Consider the following 17,562-nt stretch of genomic DNA (forward strand, 5'->3'; position numbering starts at 1 on the left):
TGATTTTTTTTTTCTTGTTTTTTTATTATTATTTCAATTGTTGTGATTGGTGAATTAGATGATCGTCGTATTTTTTGTTAAACCTTCATATTTGACGGTCATAGACTATAGAACTTATATATTTTTTTTGAAACTCATCCTCCAATAATTTGATAGTTAAGGGCTGTCAAAAAAAAAATTCTACAAGAAAATATTTAAAAGGCATATTTGATGGTTTGGTCCATCAAATTTCTCAAAATTTGACGGACCGAGACCATCAAATATGGGATTTTTTCACAAAATGCTTGAGAGTTACCTACTGAGTATGTTTTCTCCCGTAAGAGGTTTATACCAGCTATTACTCATCATCCAATTATTGGATGTCTATCCTTTTAAGGAGATGCCTATTCCTTCATAGTGTTTTGTTAAAAAAATCTTTTTTGGCTCATCCGGCTATTGAAACACCTATCCTCTAAGGAAACACTTTTTCCTTTACGGAGTGCTTGCTAGTTGGCCCATCCTTCTCAAAGTTCCTTGTCCCAAAGGAGTCATGATGTAGGACTATGACGCTTAACTAAATGGAGGGTTTGAGATCAAGATAATATTACCCAAAAAAAAAAAAAAAAAAAAATTACCCTCATTCATCCAAATCACGAGAGCATCAAATGAATAATTATATTAAAATTCCAAGGCGATCACAATCCCACAAAATTGAATCCCTCTAATAAGAAGAGGAGGGATGCCAATGAAAGATTGGACTTCCACTCACTTATTGTCTACATCACAGATCCAATAAGAAAAAAATTTGATCCATTCAAGGATTTCAATAATAGTTTTAAGCTCAATAGTTTGTAGTTGTTGGAAGATTAATGATGAATGGTGTTATAATAAGGTCCAAATATTTAGGGAGTAACTATAAATCTAGAAATTTTGACTTGTTTGGGGTAGTCGCAGGAATTTTGACTTGTAGGGATGATTGGGGTAGTTGGTTCAGCAATTTATAGTTGTAGAAACTAGAAAAAAAAAAACAAAAAAAGAAGATTAGTATTGATAGATCTCACCTTGGATTCACACCACAATTTGTCGTTTGAGAATTTTCACAAGAATTGTGCAGTCTTGTTTTTCTTTCATTCATCAAGATTTCAAAGAATTTGCAGAATTCTCTATTCATAGAGTTTGACTACTACTAAATAAAATAGCAACTACTAAAAAGGAGTAAAAAAAGCTATTAAAAAAAACTCAATAATTGGCCATCCAAGGATTTAAGATAAAAAAAAAATGAAATTAAAACAATCCCATCCCACCAGAAAAACTAAACCCCCCACTTAAGGATTAATAAAAATAAAACAAGCCCCTCCCTATGAGTCTAATGTCCCTATCAACTCTCCTTGTCCGAGAAGATTTCACTTCTGGCAAAATAAAACACAATTAATGTGGATCACTAAAATCATGCTTCTGGCAAAATAAAACACAACTAAAATCATGGTCCAATAAGTAGCCAACCATGAATCTCCCTAATGTGAGGTCTTCAAACAATGTACGAATCATTTATGTGGGGTGTTCAACTTCTAATCTAAATGTAAATAGTTGACTAAGCCCATAGATTGGTCATCGAACCACAAGGACACTGACAGATGAGCTTGTGACTCCTCATCCTTTGGTCGACTCTAGGAATAAAGGAAATGACGTCTTCTGATGAGATAAAACAATGATAGAGCTCTAATAAATCTATATCAATCCTGTGGAGCTTTCAAAATACTAGTGAATGTTGTCTTATTGATAGAACTATTACATGCAAATTCAACAATAGGTAAAACATAATTTCATGACTTATTGTAATCCCCTACATGACACTTTAGCAAATTTCCTAGACTCCTATTGACTATACCTTGATTTGAGGGTGGTCACTACGTCATAATGCGCTAAAAACGACTGCCCTTGCAGTCGGAATAGGGGTCGTTTTAAAAGGAGTGGTTTTTAAAATGCGACAGACCAAAACAGTCGGAAAAAACGACTGTCCAGTCGGAAAAAAAACGACTGTCTTCAACAGTCGGAAAAAACGACAGTCAAAACGCTGATCGATTTCTTTCCAAAAAAAAAAAATCCGATCAATTTACTTTCCAAAATGAAAAAGACTCTAATCGATTTTGAGAGAGAGAGAGAGTCGAGTGTGAGAGAGAGAGAGATATGCTAGATCGAAATCGAGACATAGTCGACTAAGAGAGAAAAATAGATTCGAGAAAAGTGACGGATTCAAGAGAAAGCCCGAAGACAAACAGAGTCGAGAGAGAAGAGCAGTACAGTGAGAGTGAGAGGAGAGACAGAGACGAGTAGAGAGAGATAGAAGATCAGTAGAGTGAGCGTTAGAGCAATCGAGCGGGAGAGAGATAGAGGAGAGAGTCGAGTGAGAGAAGAGAAGAAGTTCGACGGAGATCGAACTTCAATAAACGAAGGTCTGAAAATAATTTTTACTTATTAACGTCAGTTTCGTTGAAACGACGGTTAAACGATAGCTAAAAATTGTTGCAAAAAACGACAGCCTTTAGCAGTCGTTTTTAGCGCAATTTTGGCATCGCGAAAAACCCAATATGACGTAGTGAATTTACCCAAAAAGACTGATCAGATGGTGAAGGCGCAATTATGATTTTAACAGGGTCATGGGTTGAATTGGGGCACAATACATAGGCATGTGACACTCGGGAGCAAAGGTGGGTAATACAACGCTCAACACCTTATTTGTGTAAAAGAATCACTAATTCAAACTGGTAAACATGATTCACATTTAAGGGCAGTGTAATAATCATCATTATAATATAAATAAAAGACATACCGTCGCTTCACCATATTATAAATCCTGACCATTTGTACTCAAGATGCCAACCATTTCAACTTCATATCTTGCTTGTGTAAGCTCACCATGCATGAAAATCTCCTATTAAACATGTACAAAGCAGTTAGACAAAACATTAAAAATTTCAGATTAATTAATCCCATTATTCATCAAGATGGTGAAATATTTTGTATGTTTTTTGAAATACGCTAACAACATCTTAGCATCCAATTATATTGAAGGCAATAGACGGAAAATATTTTTTTCTACTTCTAATCCTTTAACTGTTTTCGACTGTTATCTTATACGCTATGTCTTTTAAATTTTCATTTGGGTTTCTTACACTAGACTTCAACAATATGTTTAATTAATTTTGAAGGGTGTTAACTAGATTACAAACCTAATTCATCAAGTTTTCTCTGACATTTAGGGTGGACTATCAAAACCTAGAAATGATCCTAAATTTATATTGGTCCAATTTGTATGGCATTAAGAGTATGGTGCTTTCGATGCAGTGATACTTGTTACAAGGGCTTTTCTTGTTGTTCGATACATGTTTAATCATCTTTATCACACCTTACACCAACACTTTTTTTTAACCAACATGAATAATATTTTTTTTCCAATCAACTCTATTTAAAGTCTTATAAGGAGTACATTTACGAAATTAATGGGAAAACTCACATATTGCAAGAAGTGAATCATCATATCTTCTAATTAGATAACTGAAAATGTCTCATACCTCTTCTCTTACTGAGCCTTAGTTCCTCTATGTTCTTACATTCTAGCACTTAACAATTTCCTCTTTAAGTAAATTACAATTACATTGATAGTTTCTCTTCTCAGAATTTCAAACTTAGAAACTGTTTATTTGTAATAACTTAGAAATTGAAATTGGTTATCAGACTGACAGATTTCTTTTTGGTTCATTGTTTGATTGGAAGCTGTAGACTTATTTTTCAACAATAATAAATGGATGCCTACCAAAGCAGCTAGCCAATCTTCGCCACCTCCTCCGCTTCAATGTCTAACATAATGTAAAGCTTTGGTCTTTGGTATTAGCATGGACTAATTTCTTATTTGTTTTTAATTTTGTTTAATTGTATGGAAGATGACCTCTTGACTGTAGGAAATAACTTTTTCTTTATGATGATTCAAAGAGAAAAGTTATTTTTTCTATAAAATATTTTAAGCCACAACATGAACCCATCATCATCAAAGCCTTATATCCAAAATTTGGGCTAGGATACAACATGAATGGAAAACTGCTTGCTTATGTTGAAACATCTAAGAAAAATCCAAATAGTGGTTCGTAGCTTCATGACATAATACATTTTCTCAACAAAAAAAAAAAGGGATCTATGAAGTTTTTTTTAGAATACTATATCAAAGTTCATCCCAAGGGATCTATTTAAAGTCTAATTGAATATAGAATATAAGGGTCATTTATAAATGAGAGTTGTTATTGCCACACCAAGTTTTACTAAAGCCACACCAATTCCTATGTAAATCACCAAAGAATTGCACATAGTTGGTGTGGCATTAGTAAAGGTTAGTGTGACAATAGTAACTCTCTTTAGAAATTCACCTTATTTGAGAGAGGAACCTCTTACTTCTTGAGGGACCCACAAACTCATTCTACAAATTCCTGTTTTTTGTCCAAGAGAAACAACATGAGGTCATAATCAAGTATACAAAAATTATAAGATATAAAATAATTAGTTGAATTAAATCAAAACCAAGCATTCACTAAATATATCCAAGTAAAATACTCATTGGAACTTCCTTTTCCCTCCTCCTTTATCCAGGCTTGGGACCAGTACTGTAAAATTAAACATTTTACATCGACGGAGTTAAAAAGGGGTTAATTAACAATAAAATAACAATTATTAGTTAAGCAATATAAGAAGACAAAAAAAATATTATATAAGTTATAAAAAAAAAACAAGGAAATAAGTCTAAAGTAGTGAAACTAAATGTATCTAGGTGCCTCTCAAAATCCCTGACTAGGAGGATGACATATGCAGGTAAATAAGTCTAAGGTAATAGAACTAAATGTATCTAGGTGCCTCTCAAAGTACCTGACTTGGAGGATGGCCATTAAGAAACATGTTGCGGAGGAACTGAGTTATTTGCTCCTACACCTCACTTTTGATTTCTCTCTACACATGCATCTCCTTTTATAGCTCAGTAATCCTTTCCTCGTGTTGCCTATCATGTTTTGCTAGCGTGTTTTGCAGATCAGTCAACTTGTACTTCTTCAAGAGTCCCTCTCGATGACAACCTGTAGAATTCATAAGTAACAATTGTGGCCCCTACTTAAAAATGGAGCAAATTCGACCAAACGATGGCACTAAATTTGATGAGTAAGAGCTGTCAAAATATAATCAACGGATTTGGCCCATTGATTTTTGAATCCGACTAACAAACTTTTGATGGCATTTTTCGACAAGGTCAACTGTCGAATATGTGAGAATTCGATGGTTTCAGTCTGTCAAATTTCGACGTAGTGTAACCACATTGAGAGAGGCAAGTCAGGTTAGAATTCACCCAGATCTCATTCAGAAACTCAACTCGTCTGAGACATTAGCTATTAGTGTTTTATGCACTGATTTGAACAAATGGGCGGACTTAATGAAGTTGGTTCGATTCTAATAAAACCATAACCAATTTTTCTTATCCATTTTAAATTTATAAAATTTTAAATTTCCTTTTCCAAATATGATTTTGGGAAAGAAAAATATAATTTCATTAATGAAAATATCTTTTAATGATCCAACCTCAATAATATATATTTAATATCATATTTTTAGGAGCATAAACAAATTGATGACTTAGCAAGTCCGAGTCACCTTGAAATCCAAATAATCGATTGAGTTGACTCGGCCAATTTTCAAATCAACTCAACGAATTATAAAACTAAGGTTACAACTGAACACTACATGTCAGATTTGTGTTTTCAACCAAACCTATTGAGAACCACTTGCACCAATGCTTGAAGAGAACGTCAAAAACTTCTGGAAAAGAAAATTATTAGCTTCCAATGTAGCAACTGAAACATGAACACTAGAAAAATTAAAAGATTGATGATAAATGCAACTCAAGACTATAGCCCCATTCTTAGTTTAAATATGTAAATAAAATAAATAAATAAATAAATAAAATAATAAAATTGAAATGTTACAGAAAGGAAAATGTTATAATTTAATTTAAAACTCAATATTATTGGAAAAAAATTCATAATATTTAGAATAAATAAAACATTTTATTTTAGTTTTTACTAAGTAAATCATTGCATTTTCATTCTGAAATCGAAAAGTTGATTCCATAAAGTGTTGGAGGTGAGTGTCGCACGTTACCGAATAATGGGATGAAATTATCTTATTTACTGGGGACAACAAACATTTCAAACTATTTGCAAAATCCGTTAAAAAAAGTAATTTTGATAAATAAGTTGTATTTCTATATTTTTTTTATAAATTAAAAAATGAACATACTTCAAATTGTGAATTTAACCCTATTGTAAATGCAAATAGATAATTAAGGGGTATTTAGGGTATTTTAGTGTAAAAAGAAAAGAGCATACCATGTATAAGTTGGGGATGTGTGATATCTTGGGCCAATATTCGCCACTCTCCTTTTGGCACTGTTCTGCTAGCAATGGACATCTGGACATGTTGAGAATTTGAAGCGTGGTGGGCAATCCCTCCTTTGGCAAGGTTGGTAGTCATTCACAATTCTCAATTCTCAAGTATTTAAGGGAGATGAGGTTTTTCAATCCATCTGGCAAGGATGCTAGTTGAGGAAGGTTCAAAATATGCAACTCTTTAAGGGATACTAGGTATTGTAGACCCTCATCTAGAGTAATCAACTCTTCACAATTATAGATAAAAAGTTTTTTGAGTGCTTTTAGCTTCTTTAACGACCCATTGGGTATGCCCTGTAGATTTTTAAAATTAAATATCTTCAAGGAGGAGAGAGAGGTGAAGTAAGACATAGAGCTTAATATCCTCTCATTGCAATTTGTTAAATTTAACTCACGAGCTTAATATCTTCAAGGAGGAGAGAGAGCTTAATATCCTCTCATTGCAATTTGTTAAAATAGTTCATTACTCTTTAACCCTGAGTATGTAGAGTAGAACTCTCAGAAAATTAGTCCATTACTCTCACCCTGAGTAGGTAGAGTAGGACTCCTAGAAAAATTAGTTCATTACTCTTTCACCCCGAGTAGGTAGAGTAGAACTCCTAGAAAATTAGTCAATTACTCTTTCACCCTGAGTAGGTAGAGTAGTACTCCCAGAAAAAATAGTTCATTACTCTTTCACTCTGAGTATGTAGAGTAGAACTCTCGAAAAATTAGTCCATTACTCTTTCACCCTGAGTAGGTAGAATAGGACTCCCAGAAAAATTAGTTCATTACTCTTTCACCCTGAGTAGGTAGAGTAGAACTCCCAGATAATAGTTCATTACTCTTTCACCCAGAGTAGGTAGAGTAAGACTCCCAGGAAAATAGTTCATTACTCTTTCACCCCGAGTATGTAGAATAGGACTTCAAAAAAAAAAAAAAAATCATTACTCTTTCACCCCAAGTAGGTAGAGTAGGATTCCAAAAAAAAAATTGTCCATTACTCTTTCACCCAGGGTAGGTAGAGTAAGACATTTAACTTTTACTCAGATTATGCTTAGATTTTGTTCAATTTATGCTTAGATTTTACTCAGATTATGCTTAGTTTATACTCAGATTATGTTCAGATTTTACTCAGTTTTTGCTCAAACCCTCTGAGATTTATCTCAGATTTCAAGTACTCACACTTGCACATTTTTAGTTAGAGAGAATTTTCTAAAATTCAAGAATCTGACGCCGTCAATGAGAGCTCGCTCTCGAGGACCTAACAAATTTTTAGTTTGGGGAGAGTTTTACCCTCAAGAATCCGAATGTCCCGACGAATTGCTAAATCAGGCTGCAAAATGAATTGTCACTAGCTTTGGCATTCGAATATCATACTATCTACCAAAATAGATTTGCTATCTGATTTTCTTCAACCCTCTGCCAAAGAGGGGCATCTGTAGACACCCCATGTTTGCATTCACCTGATTAATCAACTCGTCAACCCGATTGCGACGATTCCCAATGATGGATGATTATTCCAATGCTCTAATTTTGTTACTAGATATATTTCAGAAATTCGGATGAGGTATCTCAAACTAACAAAATTGTAGAAACCACGTTACGCTAAGAAAATATGACTCTAAAAACATAGAAATCATCATTTCACAGACAAAAGAAGTTTTACGATAAAAATCACTAAAAAATGATCAAATTACCCAAAATACCTTTAACATCAAAACATCCTTAGATCCCACATTACGCTTAGATAAATCCTTTCAAACACATAAAACAACAGATTGAAATCAAAGAAATCATTTCGCCAACTTTCACTAGATTTGACAAAATTACGAAAATATCCCTCATAGGATTCGTGATTATTTCATGCCAAAAAAATTGTAAATGACACAAATAAATAATCTCATTGAATTTCTTACGAAAAATCGATTCCAAAACATCCTGAAATATTGAAAATAGACTTGAAATGCAAAAGTTCTCTTCGGGGGTAAAACGATAATTTTCTAATTTTTAAAATTTTTAATTTCGAAATTAATAAATAAAATATTAATTAACGTAAATTAAAACCTTAATAAATTAATTTAAAAATCTAAACCAAGTATATCTCATAAGACTTAAGTCAAAACTTTAATTAAAACCTAATCTAAAAAGATCAAGTCAATCTCATAAGACTTAGGTCAAAATCCTAATCTATAGAAACCAAGTCAATCTCATAAGACTTAAGTCAAAACTCTAATTAAAATCCTAATCTAAAAATACCCAGTCAATCTCATAAGACTTAAGTCAAAACCCTAATTAAAATCCTAAAAGAAACCTAATCAAACACTAATTCTACCCAAAAAACTCTATAAATAGAGCGCCTCCACAACCTAATTTGGCAGGTCAAAATATATCATAGAAAAAGTAGGTCAAAATGTCTCCCTAGCCTTACCCAAACCTTATTTTTAAAGTCCTAATTCCCTACCTAATATCCAGACCCCAACTTTTGCTCAAAAAACACCCAAAAATCCTTCAAAAACTCCTAGAAATCCATCAAAAAAGAATCAGGTAACACTCAGATCTAGGAAGAAGATACTTCATGTTAGAGATCAGCAGCGGATCTAGTGATGGAGGAATAACAAGGAAACTCATATAAGGACACTTTCCATCAGTACTGAGGAAACCGTCATAATCCGCTAGGTAATTATTATTTTTTTATTTCTTTTTTATTAATTCTAGGTTACTTTGTAATGTAGTGTTATTTGAGAAAAAGTAGAGACCGGTATTTGCCGGGCGGGGTTGGTGCCTAATACCTTCCAACCCCGTAAAGTGATCCCTGGACTTAGTTTCTTTTTGTAGATTAGTTGTTTTTATCTATCTTAAGTCAATGCTCGGTTCCTAGACCGTAATAACTAGGTGGTGACTCCCAAACCTCAAAAATCAAAAGTGGATCTGCACACCCCGCGGATTGAGGGCGCTTTCACCAGGGTCGTAAAAAAAAATTCTACAAGAAAATATTTGACTAGTATATTTGATGGGATGGTCCATCAAACTTCTCAAAATTTGACAAGCTAAGACTGTTAAATATGGGCTTTTTTCACATAGTGACAAATAGAAAGTGTCAGAATTGACTAACCCTAAAAAAAAGGATTTGTAGACTCAAAGTCTAAAACAACACTAAATAATGTGAAAATTAAGAAATGTTTATGAAATAATAAAGATAAATGAAATGTGTAATGGCATATCTTACAATTTGTATCATATACCCATAGATAAAATACATATACGCATAATATATATCTGCTTAAAGAAAAATAAATCAATTGGAATAGGTAGAATAGAACTCATACTATATGATAAATTTAGTTACTATCTTGCAAAGAAAGAAAAACATAAATTCGGAAAGGGTGCACAAAAATCAGTTTAAGTGTCAAAATTTGACATGAATGCTTCACCCATTTAAAAGATCTTCCAAAAGAACTCACGTTATCAACTGAACATTAATATCTAACCCTCTCCTACTCTCCTCTTAATTTTTAACTTTGAGATCTCTAACTAGAAGCTACACATTTAAAATAAAAACGCAAAACACAACTCTAATTTGTGTTTGGCTTCACATAAATTAAAAATTGCCTCTACTTTGGTAATAGTTGGCTACACCTCTCACAACGTAATACTTGCTAAAGATACCCACGGGTACTGCACAAGTGGTAGTGCTTGAAACGTAAACTTCATCGAGTGAAGGTCATCAAAAGTGGGGAATCTTATTGGATTGAGGTTGAATGGAGAAGCTCAATGCTTGTATTTCTCTAAACTAAACTAAGTATATCTAGGAGTCAATATTGAAAAAGAACTATCATATCTGGGAAATGTTCAGCACCAAACATTTTGGCAAAACATTTTTCAAAACATGGGTTAGAAGTTTTGGAATGGGTTGATTTTTGGTGAGGATGATCTATACGGTGAGGAGATCATCATCACCAAAAATCAGCCCATTCCAAAACTTCTACCCCCATAAAAAATGGTTTATAAAAAATGGTCCACGATTTTTCAACTTGTAAACATGGGGCTAGAAGTTTTGGAATGGGCTGATTTTTGGTGATGATGATCTCTTCACCGTAGAGATCATCCTCACCAAAATTCAGCCCATTCCAAAACTTCTAACCCATGTAGGACAAAAATGGTTGGCTAAAATGTTGGCCAAAATGTTTGGTGCTGAACGGGACCCATCATATATAGTTTCTCCAATTATTAGTTTGGTCTTTCAGTAAGATATAATTAATGTTGCTTTAATTCCATCAGCAATAAACTAATGACCATCCTACATATTGCAGTCTCACATAATCAGATTTTTTAAAAACATATTCTAGAAGTTTTTGGAAGAAAATTGTTTTGTATAAGTAAAATCATGGAAACAATATTATATCATCAATTATGAAAGTAGAAATTTAACCTAATCTTCAGAATTGAGGAGAGAACCTTTGCCTGATTTTGGTATTAAACCCAGAGAGATAAACTGCAGCAAAAAATTAGAAAATTAACCTTTTAATTGGGAAATGGAGTGTGAGATTCGCTTGTGCGCATGTGAGAAAGAGACTTACAGGTCTAAAATTAGGAGAAGAAGGTTAGAGAAATAGCTTATTGGGGGCTCTACCAATGACCTTAGAGACATGGAGCAGGGCGAGTTCTGTGTTCAAATCCTTCAACTGGCTTAACAAATCTGGCTTTGAGTTAACTTTGAGATCATGAACCTTGATCCTCCCTGTTCAGATTCACAGAAAAAATCAAAATTGTATCCAATTAAATAAGGGTTAAAACCAATTTAGAGATCGAAGAGCTCGTGGAATCATAAACCCTAGATCTCATCTTCAATAACCTCAACCCACCAACCTGAGAAATCAAGAGATCACTTTAAAGGCTCCAATTTACCCTAGATTTTATCATCATAATGACTTTTTCTTCACTCCATCATTTTCAGTGTTAAAAGATCAAGAGATTAGAGACAGAGAGAAAGAAAGAGAGAGTGATTAGATAGAAAGAGAAATATATATGAGATCGAGGGAGACATAGAAATCTTATAGTTTCTCACAATCGAGAGAGAGAGAGAGAGAGGGAATTTGTCACAATCGAGAGAGAGACAAAGAAAAAAGAGAGTGAGAAGGAGAGTTTCTCACAATTGATCGAGAGAGTGAGAGAGGGGAAACAAATCGCTTAGAGACTGAGAAAGTGAGGTTGAGAATTCAAAATTCGTGGCCCCATGCCCATCAAATTTGGATATCTAAAATTCGTCGGTCGCAGCCCAACAATTTTTTTTTTCCAATTTTTGCAGTTTTCACGTAGTGTCTCTTTAGAAATTCACCTTATTTGAGAGAGAAACCTCTTACTTCTTGAGGGACCCACAAACTCATTCCTACAAATTCCTGTTTTCTGTCCAAGAGAAACCACATGAGGTCATAATCAAGTAAACAAAAATTATAAGATATAAAATAATTAGTTGAATTAAATCAAAACCAACCATTCACTAAATATATCCAAGTAAAATACTCATTGGAGCTTCCTTTTCCCTCCTCCTTTATCCGGGCTTGGGACCGGCAATGTAAAACATTTAATTTTACGTCGGCGGAGTTAAAAAGGGGTTAGTTAACAATAAAATAACAATTATTAGTTAAGCAATATAAGATGATAAAAAAATATTATATAAGTTAATAAAAACAAAAAACAAGTAAATAAGTCTAAAGTAGTGAAATTAAATGTATCTAGGTGCCTCTCAAAGTCCCTGACTAGGAGGATGACAAATGCAGGTAAATAAGTTTAAGTTAGTGGAACTAAATATATATAGGTGCCTCTCAAAGTACCAGACTAGGAGGATGGCAATCAGGAAATATGTTGCGGAAGAACTGAGTTATTTGCTCTTGCACCGCACTTTTGATTTCTCTCTACATATGCATCTCCTTTTATAGCTCAGTAATCCTTTCCTCGTGTTGCCTATCATTATTTGCTAGCGTGTTTTGCAGATCAGTCAACTTGTACTTCTTCAAGAGTCCCTTTAGATGACAACCTGTAAAATTCATAAGTAACAATTGTGGCCCCTACTTCAAAATGGAACAAATTCAACCAAACAAAGCACTAAATTTCATGAGTAAGAGCTGTCAAAATATAATCAACGGATTTGGCCCATTGATTTTTGAATCCAACTAACAAACTTTTGATGGCATTTTTCGATGTGGTCAACCGTCGAATATGTGACAATTCAATGGTTTCAGTCTGTCAAATTTCGCATTTTTCACGTAGTGTAACCACATTAGTTTTTCAAGTTATGGGTGTTAGAGAATAAGATGAACTGTATTAAAATGCATGAGATAAATTGTATCATTGTTAGTGTACATATTCTAGAATATCCTAATTGATATATTCTAAATATCAATATCTATTTTAGAATATCCTTCATCACAACCTTCCATTTGTGTGAGATATATTAACAATGATACAATGTATCTCATGCATTTTAATACAGTTCATCTTATTCTCCAACAATGGGTTGAGAGAAGCAAGTCAGGTTAGAATTCACCCAGATCTCATTCAGAAACTCAACTCGTCTGAGACATTAGCTATTAGTGTTTTATACACTGATTTGAACAAATGGGCGGACTTAATGAAGTTGGTCCGATTCTAATAAAACCATAACCAATTTTTCTGATTCATTTTAAATTTATAAAATTTTAAATTTTCTTTTTCAAATATGATTTTGGGAAAGAAAAATATAATTTCATTAATGAAAATATCCTTTACTGATCCAACCTCAATAATATATATTTAATATCATATTTTTAGGAGCATAAACAAAAATAAAATTTACACAAACTTTTTCCAATTTGTAATATATATGAATTGATCCACAAAAATTGAACCCGGGTACCATTGCTGCCAAAGTTTTAAAACTCAACTCCAATGCGAATCAAGTCAAATTGATGACTTAGCGAGTTTGAGTCACCTTGAAATCTAAGTAATTGGTTGTGTTGACTCGGCCAATTTTCAAATCAACCCAACGAATAATAAAACTAAGGTTACAACTGAACACTGCATGTCAGATCTGTGTTTTCAACCATACCTATTCAGAATCACTTGCACCAAGGCTTGAATCAGAATCACTTGCGCCAAAGTCCTGGAAAAGAAAATTATTAGCTTCCAGTGCAGCAACTGAAACATGAACACTAGAAAAATTAAAAGATTAATGATAAATGCAACTCAAGACTGTAGGCCCATTCTTAGTTTAAATATGTAAAAATAAAAAATAAAAATAATAATAAATAAATAAATAAATAAAATTGAAATGTTACAGAATGGAAAATGTTATAATTTAATTTAAAACTCAATATTATTGGAAAAACATTCATAATATTTTAAAATAAATAAAACATTTTATTTTAGTTTTTCCTAGGTAAATCAATGCATTTTCATTCTGAAATCAAAAAGTTGATTCCATAAAGTGTTGGAGGTGAGTGTTGCACGTTAGCGAATAATGGGATGAAATTATCTTATTTACTGGGGACAACAAACGTTTCAAACTATTTGCAAAATACGTTAAAAAAAAAATAAAAAAAATAAAAAAAAGGTAATTTTGATAAATAAGTTGTATTTCTTTTTTATTTTTATTTTATATAAATTAAAAAACGATCAAACTTCAAATTGTGATTTTAACCCTAATGTAAATGCAATGTACATAGATAATTAAGAGGTATTTAGGGTACTTTAGTGTAAAAAGATCAAAGCATACCGTATTTAAGTTGGGGATGTGTGATATCTTGGGCCAATATTCGCCACTCTCCTTTCGGCACTGTTCTACTAGCAATGGACATCTGGACATGTTGAGAATTTGAAGCGTGGTGGGCAGTCCCTCCTTTGGCAAGGTTGCTAGTCTTTCACAATTGTAGATATACAAGTATTTGAGGGAGATGAGGTTTTTCAATCCATCTGGCAAGGATGCCAGTTGAGGAAGGTTCCAAATATTAAGCTCTTGAAGGGATACTAGGTATTGTAGACCCTCATCTAGAGTAACCAACTCTTCACAATTATAGATTAAAAGCTTTTTGAGTGCTTTTAGGTTCTTTAACGACCCACTGGGTATGGCCTTTAGATTTGTAAAATTACGTATCCTCAAGGAGGAGAGAGCGGCGAAGTAAGACAGAGCTTAATATCCTCTCATTGCAATTTCTTAAATTTAACTCACGAACATTTGTCAAAAACCTTGGAAGAGCAATCAAATTCATGCAATCAACAATTCCAAGTGTAAGGAGGCAAGGGAAATCACCTTTTTCTTCAGTGTCACTACTCCATTCTACTAAATTTGGGAATGAATAAATAAAAAGCTCTTCCAATGAGGGAAAAGCCTTATTAAACAGGTTTCCATCAACCAAAAAATCACCATGGTATAGAATAAATTTTTTGAGGGAAGGTAGCTGCCAGAGAGGAGGGAGGGTTTGACATGATTTACAATTCCATATCTCCACTTTCTCTAGTTTGGAGAAAGACGGATCCCCAATCCAGCTTGGAAATCTTTCACCATTGTAGCCTTTGATATTTAGGATTCTGAGATTAGGGTGAGGTTGGAACCTTTCAAGTATTTCCTCTGCAATACTTACACTCTGAGAACCTTCCCATGATAATTCCAACTCCTCCACTTCAATATATTCTCTATTATCCCACACGACCTCTTCTGCATTGACCACATTTTGGAGCCCTGAAATCTCCAATCGACCTCTGAGGTTAATCAATTTCATCAATTGTCCTATCTCATGCCCACTATCTTTACCAACAATGAACTTTGACAGTGTCTGTAGACATGTTAATCTCCCAATTCCCTTCGGTGTTGAACTCATAAACAAGGTCGAAAAGGTAATATGTCGTAGGTTACTCAGGTTTCTTGTGTCCTTGGGTAACTCAACCAAGCTATAACAGCGACTAAGATCTAATGTCTGCAGATTATAAAGGCTGCTCACTGATTCAGGTAATCTTTCTATATAATTAGATGAAAGGGAAAAGTATCGTAGGTGTTTCAAATTACCAATTGAATCGGGCAACTCTATCATACTATTACCAGTCAATTCCAACACACGAAGGAATTTCATTTGTTGGAATAGATTAATGGGGACGCTTTTAGTTCCAAACTCCAGGAGCACTAGTAAAGTGTGAAGCCTTTGACATTTAAGAAACCGCCCAAACATTGTAAGATCATTTGCTATATGGTGATGCAAGAGGCATACCGAGCCTTTTCAGGAAAATCAATTAATTTTTTGTCCTCCATTCTAAAACATTCACCTTCGGAAAGTGATTGTGCTAGATCATGAATCAGATCATGCATCTTGTATGTCAATCCGACATACTCGTTTTTCTCACATTGGAAGAATGACCTCCATAGCAAATCATCAAAGTAATCACAACCCACATCTTCCATTTCCATTTGCCCCACATTGGATGTAATAAAACCTTCCCCCATCCACAATTTGACCAATTTCTCCTTTTTAAATTCATAGTCCTTGGGAAATATGCTACAATACAGAAAGCACTGTTTTAGATGTGAGGGCAAATGATGATAACTCAATCTTAGAGAATTTAAGATATCATCTTCTCCTCCTTGAGGCAATTTCCATATTTCACTGTTCAAAATGTCTTTCCATTTTCTTTCTTGTTTCGTACTTTGTAAGACGCCTCCGAGTGTCTTTGCAGCCAAAGGTATACCACTGCACTTTTTTGCAATTTTCTTGCCAACTACCACCAGATCTGGATGCTCGTCCCAGCTCTCAGTTGGAAATGCACGTTTTGCTAGCAATAACCAACAATCTTCATCTGACAAAATTCCCAAGGGATAACCATGAATAGTGCCCATGATCTGTGAAACTCTTTCACTACGAGTGGTGACAAGAATTTTACTCCCCTTTGCTCCATATTGCAAGGGAGCTCTTAGGATGTCCCACTTTGTATAATCTTCATTCCAGACATCATCTAATATGAGTAGAAATTTCTTCCCACTCACTATTTTCTTAATTTCTTCAGTGAGTGAGGTTAATTCCTTATAATTAGATGATGTCTTGGAAGTACTCTCTATAATCGCCTTTGACAGTCTTTCCAAATCAAAATCATTAGACACACATACCCATCCTCTTAGTTCAAAATGCTTTTCAACACTCTCGTCGTTATAAATATGCTGAGCAAGGGTTGTCTTACCAACTCCACCCATACCGACTATGGGAATAACAGAGAGCTCCTTTGCAACAGACCCATCAGATACCAACAGATTTATTAACTTCTCCTTATCATTTTCTCTACCGAGAACAACTGGTTCATGTATCAAGGAGATGGTTTTCGATCTCTTCCCGACTTCAGGTAGCTGCGACCCTCCACCTCCTTCACAAAGATGAAGATCATTCCTTTCCTTTGCAATCCTTTCTAATTTCTCATTGATGTCCTTTATCTTATGACTTATCTCATATCGAAATCGAAGTGACTTTAAACCGAAACAGGGAAGGAAGAAATTGCATACCTGATTCCACTTGCTAGTTTCCACTTTGGATCGTAAAGCTTCAGTTGCAAACTCATCCAATATGTCTTCAGCATCGTAAGCGACATCTTTAAGCTTTGTCATCCAATCTCTCTCTGGCTCCGAATGAATTTGCTTTTCCTCAGCATACTGAAGAACCGATTGGATTGCTGACATGAAACTAGACAATTTGTCCAACTCCTCCTTAACACCCCATACCAATCCAAACTCTGTTACGATTTTTGAGCCAAGCTGCTCCAATACAGGCTTAAGAAAAGCAGATGCAACTGATATTGCCATACTTATTATATAAATCTCTTAAGAAGACTATGAAACAGAAAGAGAATTGCAATTGATGAATGAAATTGTTGATGTTGAAGAAGAAGAAACAGCAGCAATAGGTTTTGACTTGTTTGGGGGGGGGGGGGCTTACTCAATAATTGATGGTGGTGGGATCAGCCATCAATTATAAAGAGTAATTCTATTGGCACTCCAGATTTTACTTATTACACCTCAACTAAATTCAAAAAAATAAGTTGAGTAGATTAATTCTCATTTTAAGAGAGAACAACATCAACAGTAAGATGTCAGAGTAAATGATTGTTCTTGGCTCAT

The 17,562-nt window shown here is 34.0% G+C and overlaps 1 pseudogene; it reads right to left on the minus strand.

Moving 5' to 3' along the window:
* Nucleotides 1-6,326: 6,326 nt before the first annotated feature.
* LOC147410079 (putative disease resistance protein RGA4) lies at nucleotides 6,327-17,359 on the minus strand (annotated as a pseudogene).
* Between the last annotated feature and the right edge of the window lie 203 nt (nucleotides 17,360-17,562).

This window comes from Akebia trifoliata, chromosome 2, assembly GCF_017979445.1.
Source record: "Akebia trifoliata isolate Shusen 1 chromosome 2, ASM1797944v1, whole genome shotgun sequence".
Taxonomy (NCBI): domain Eukaryota; kingdom Viridiplantae; phylum Streptophyta; class Magnoliopsida; order Ranunculales; family Lardizabalaceae; genus Akebia; species Akebia trifoliata.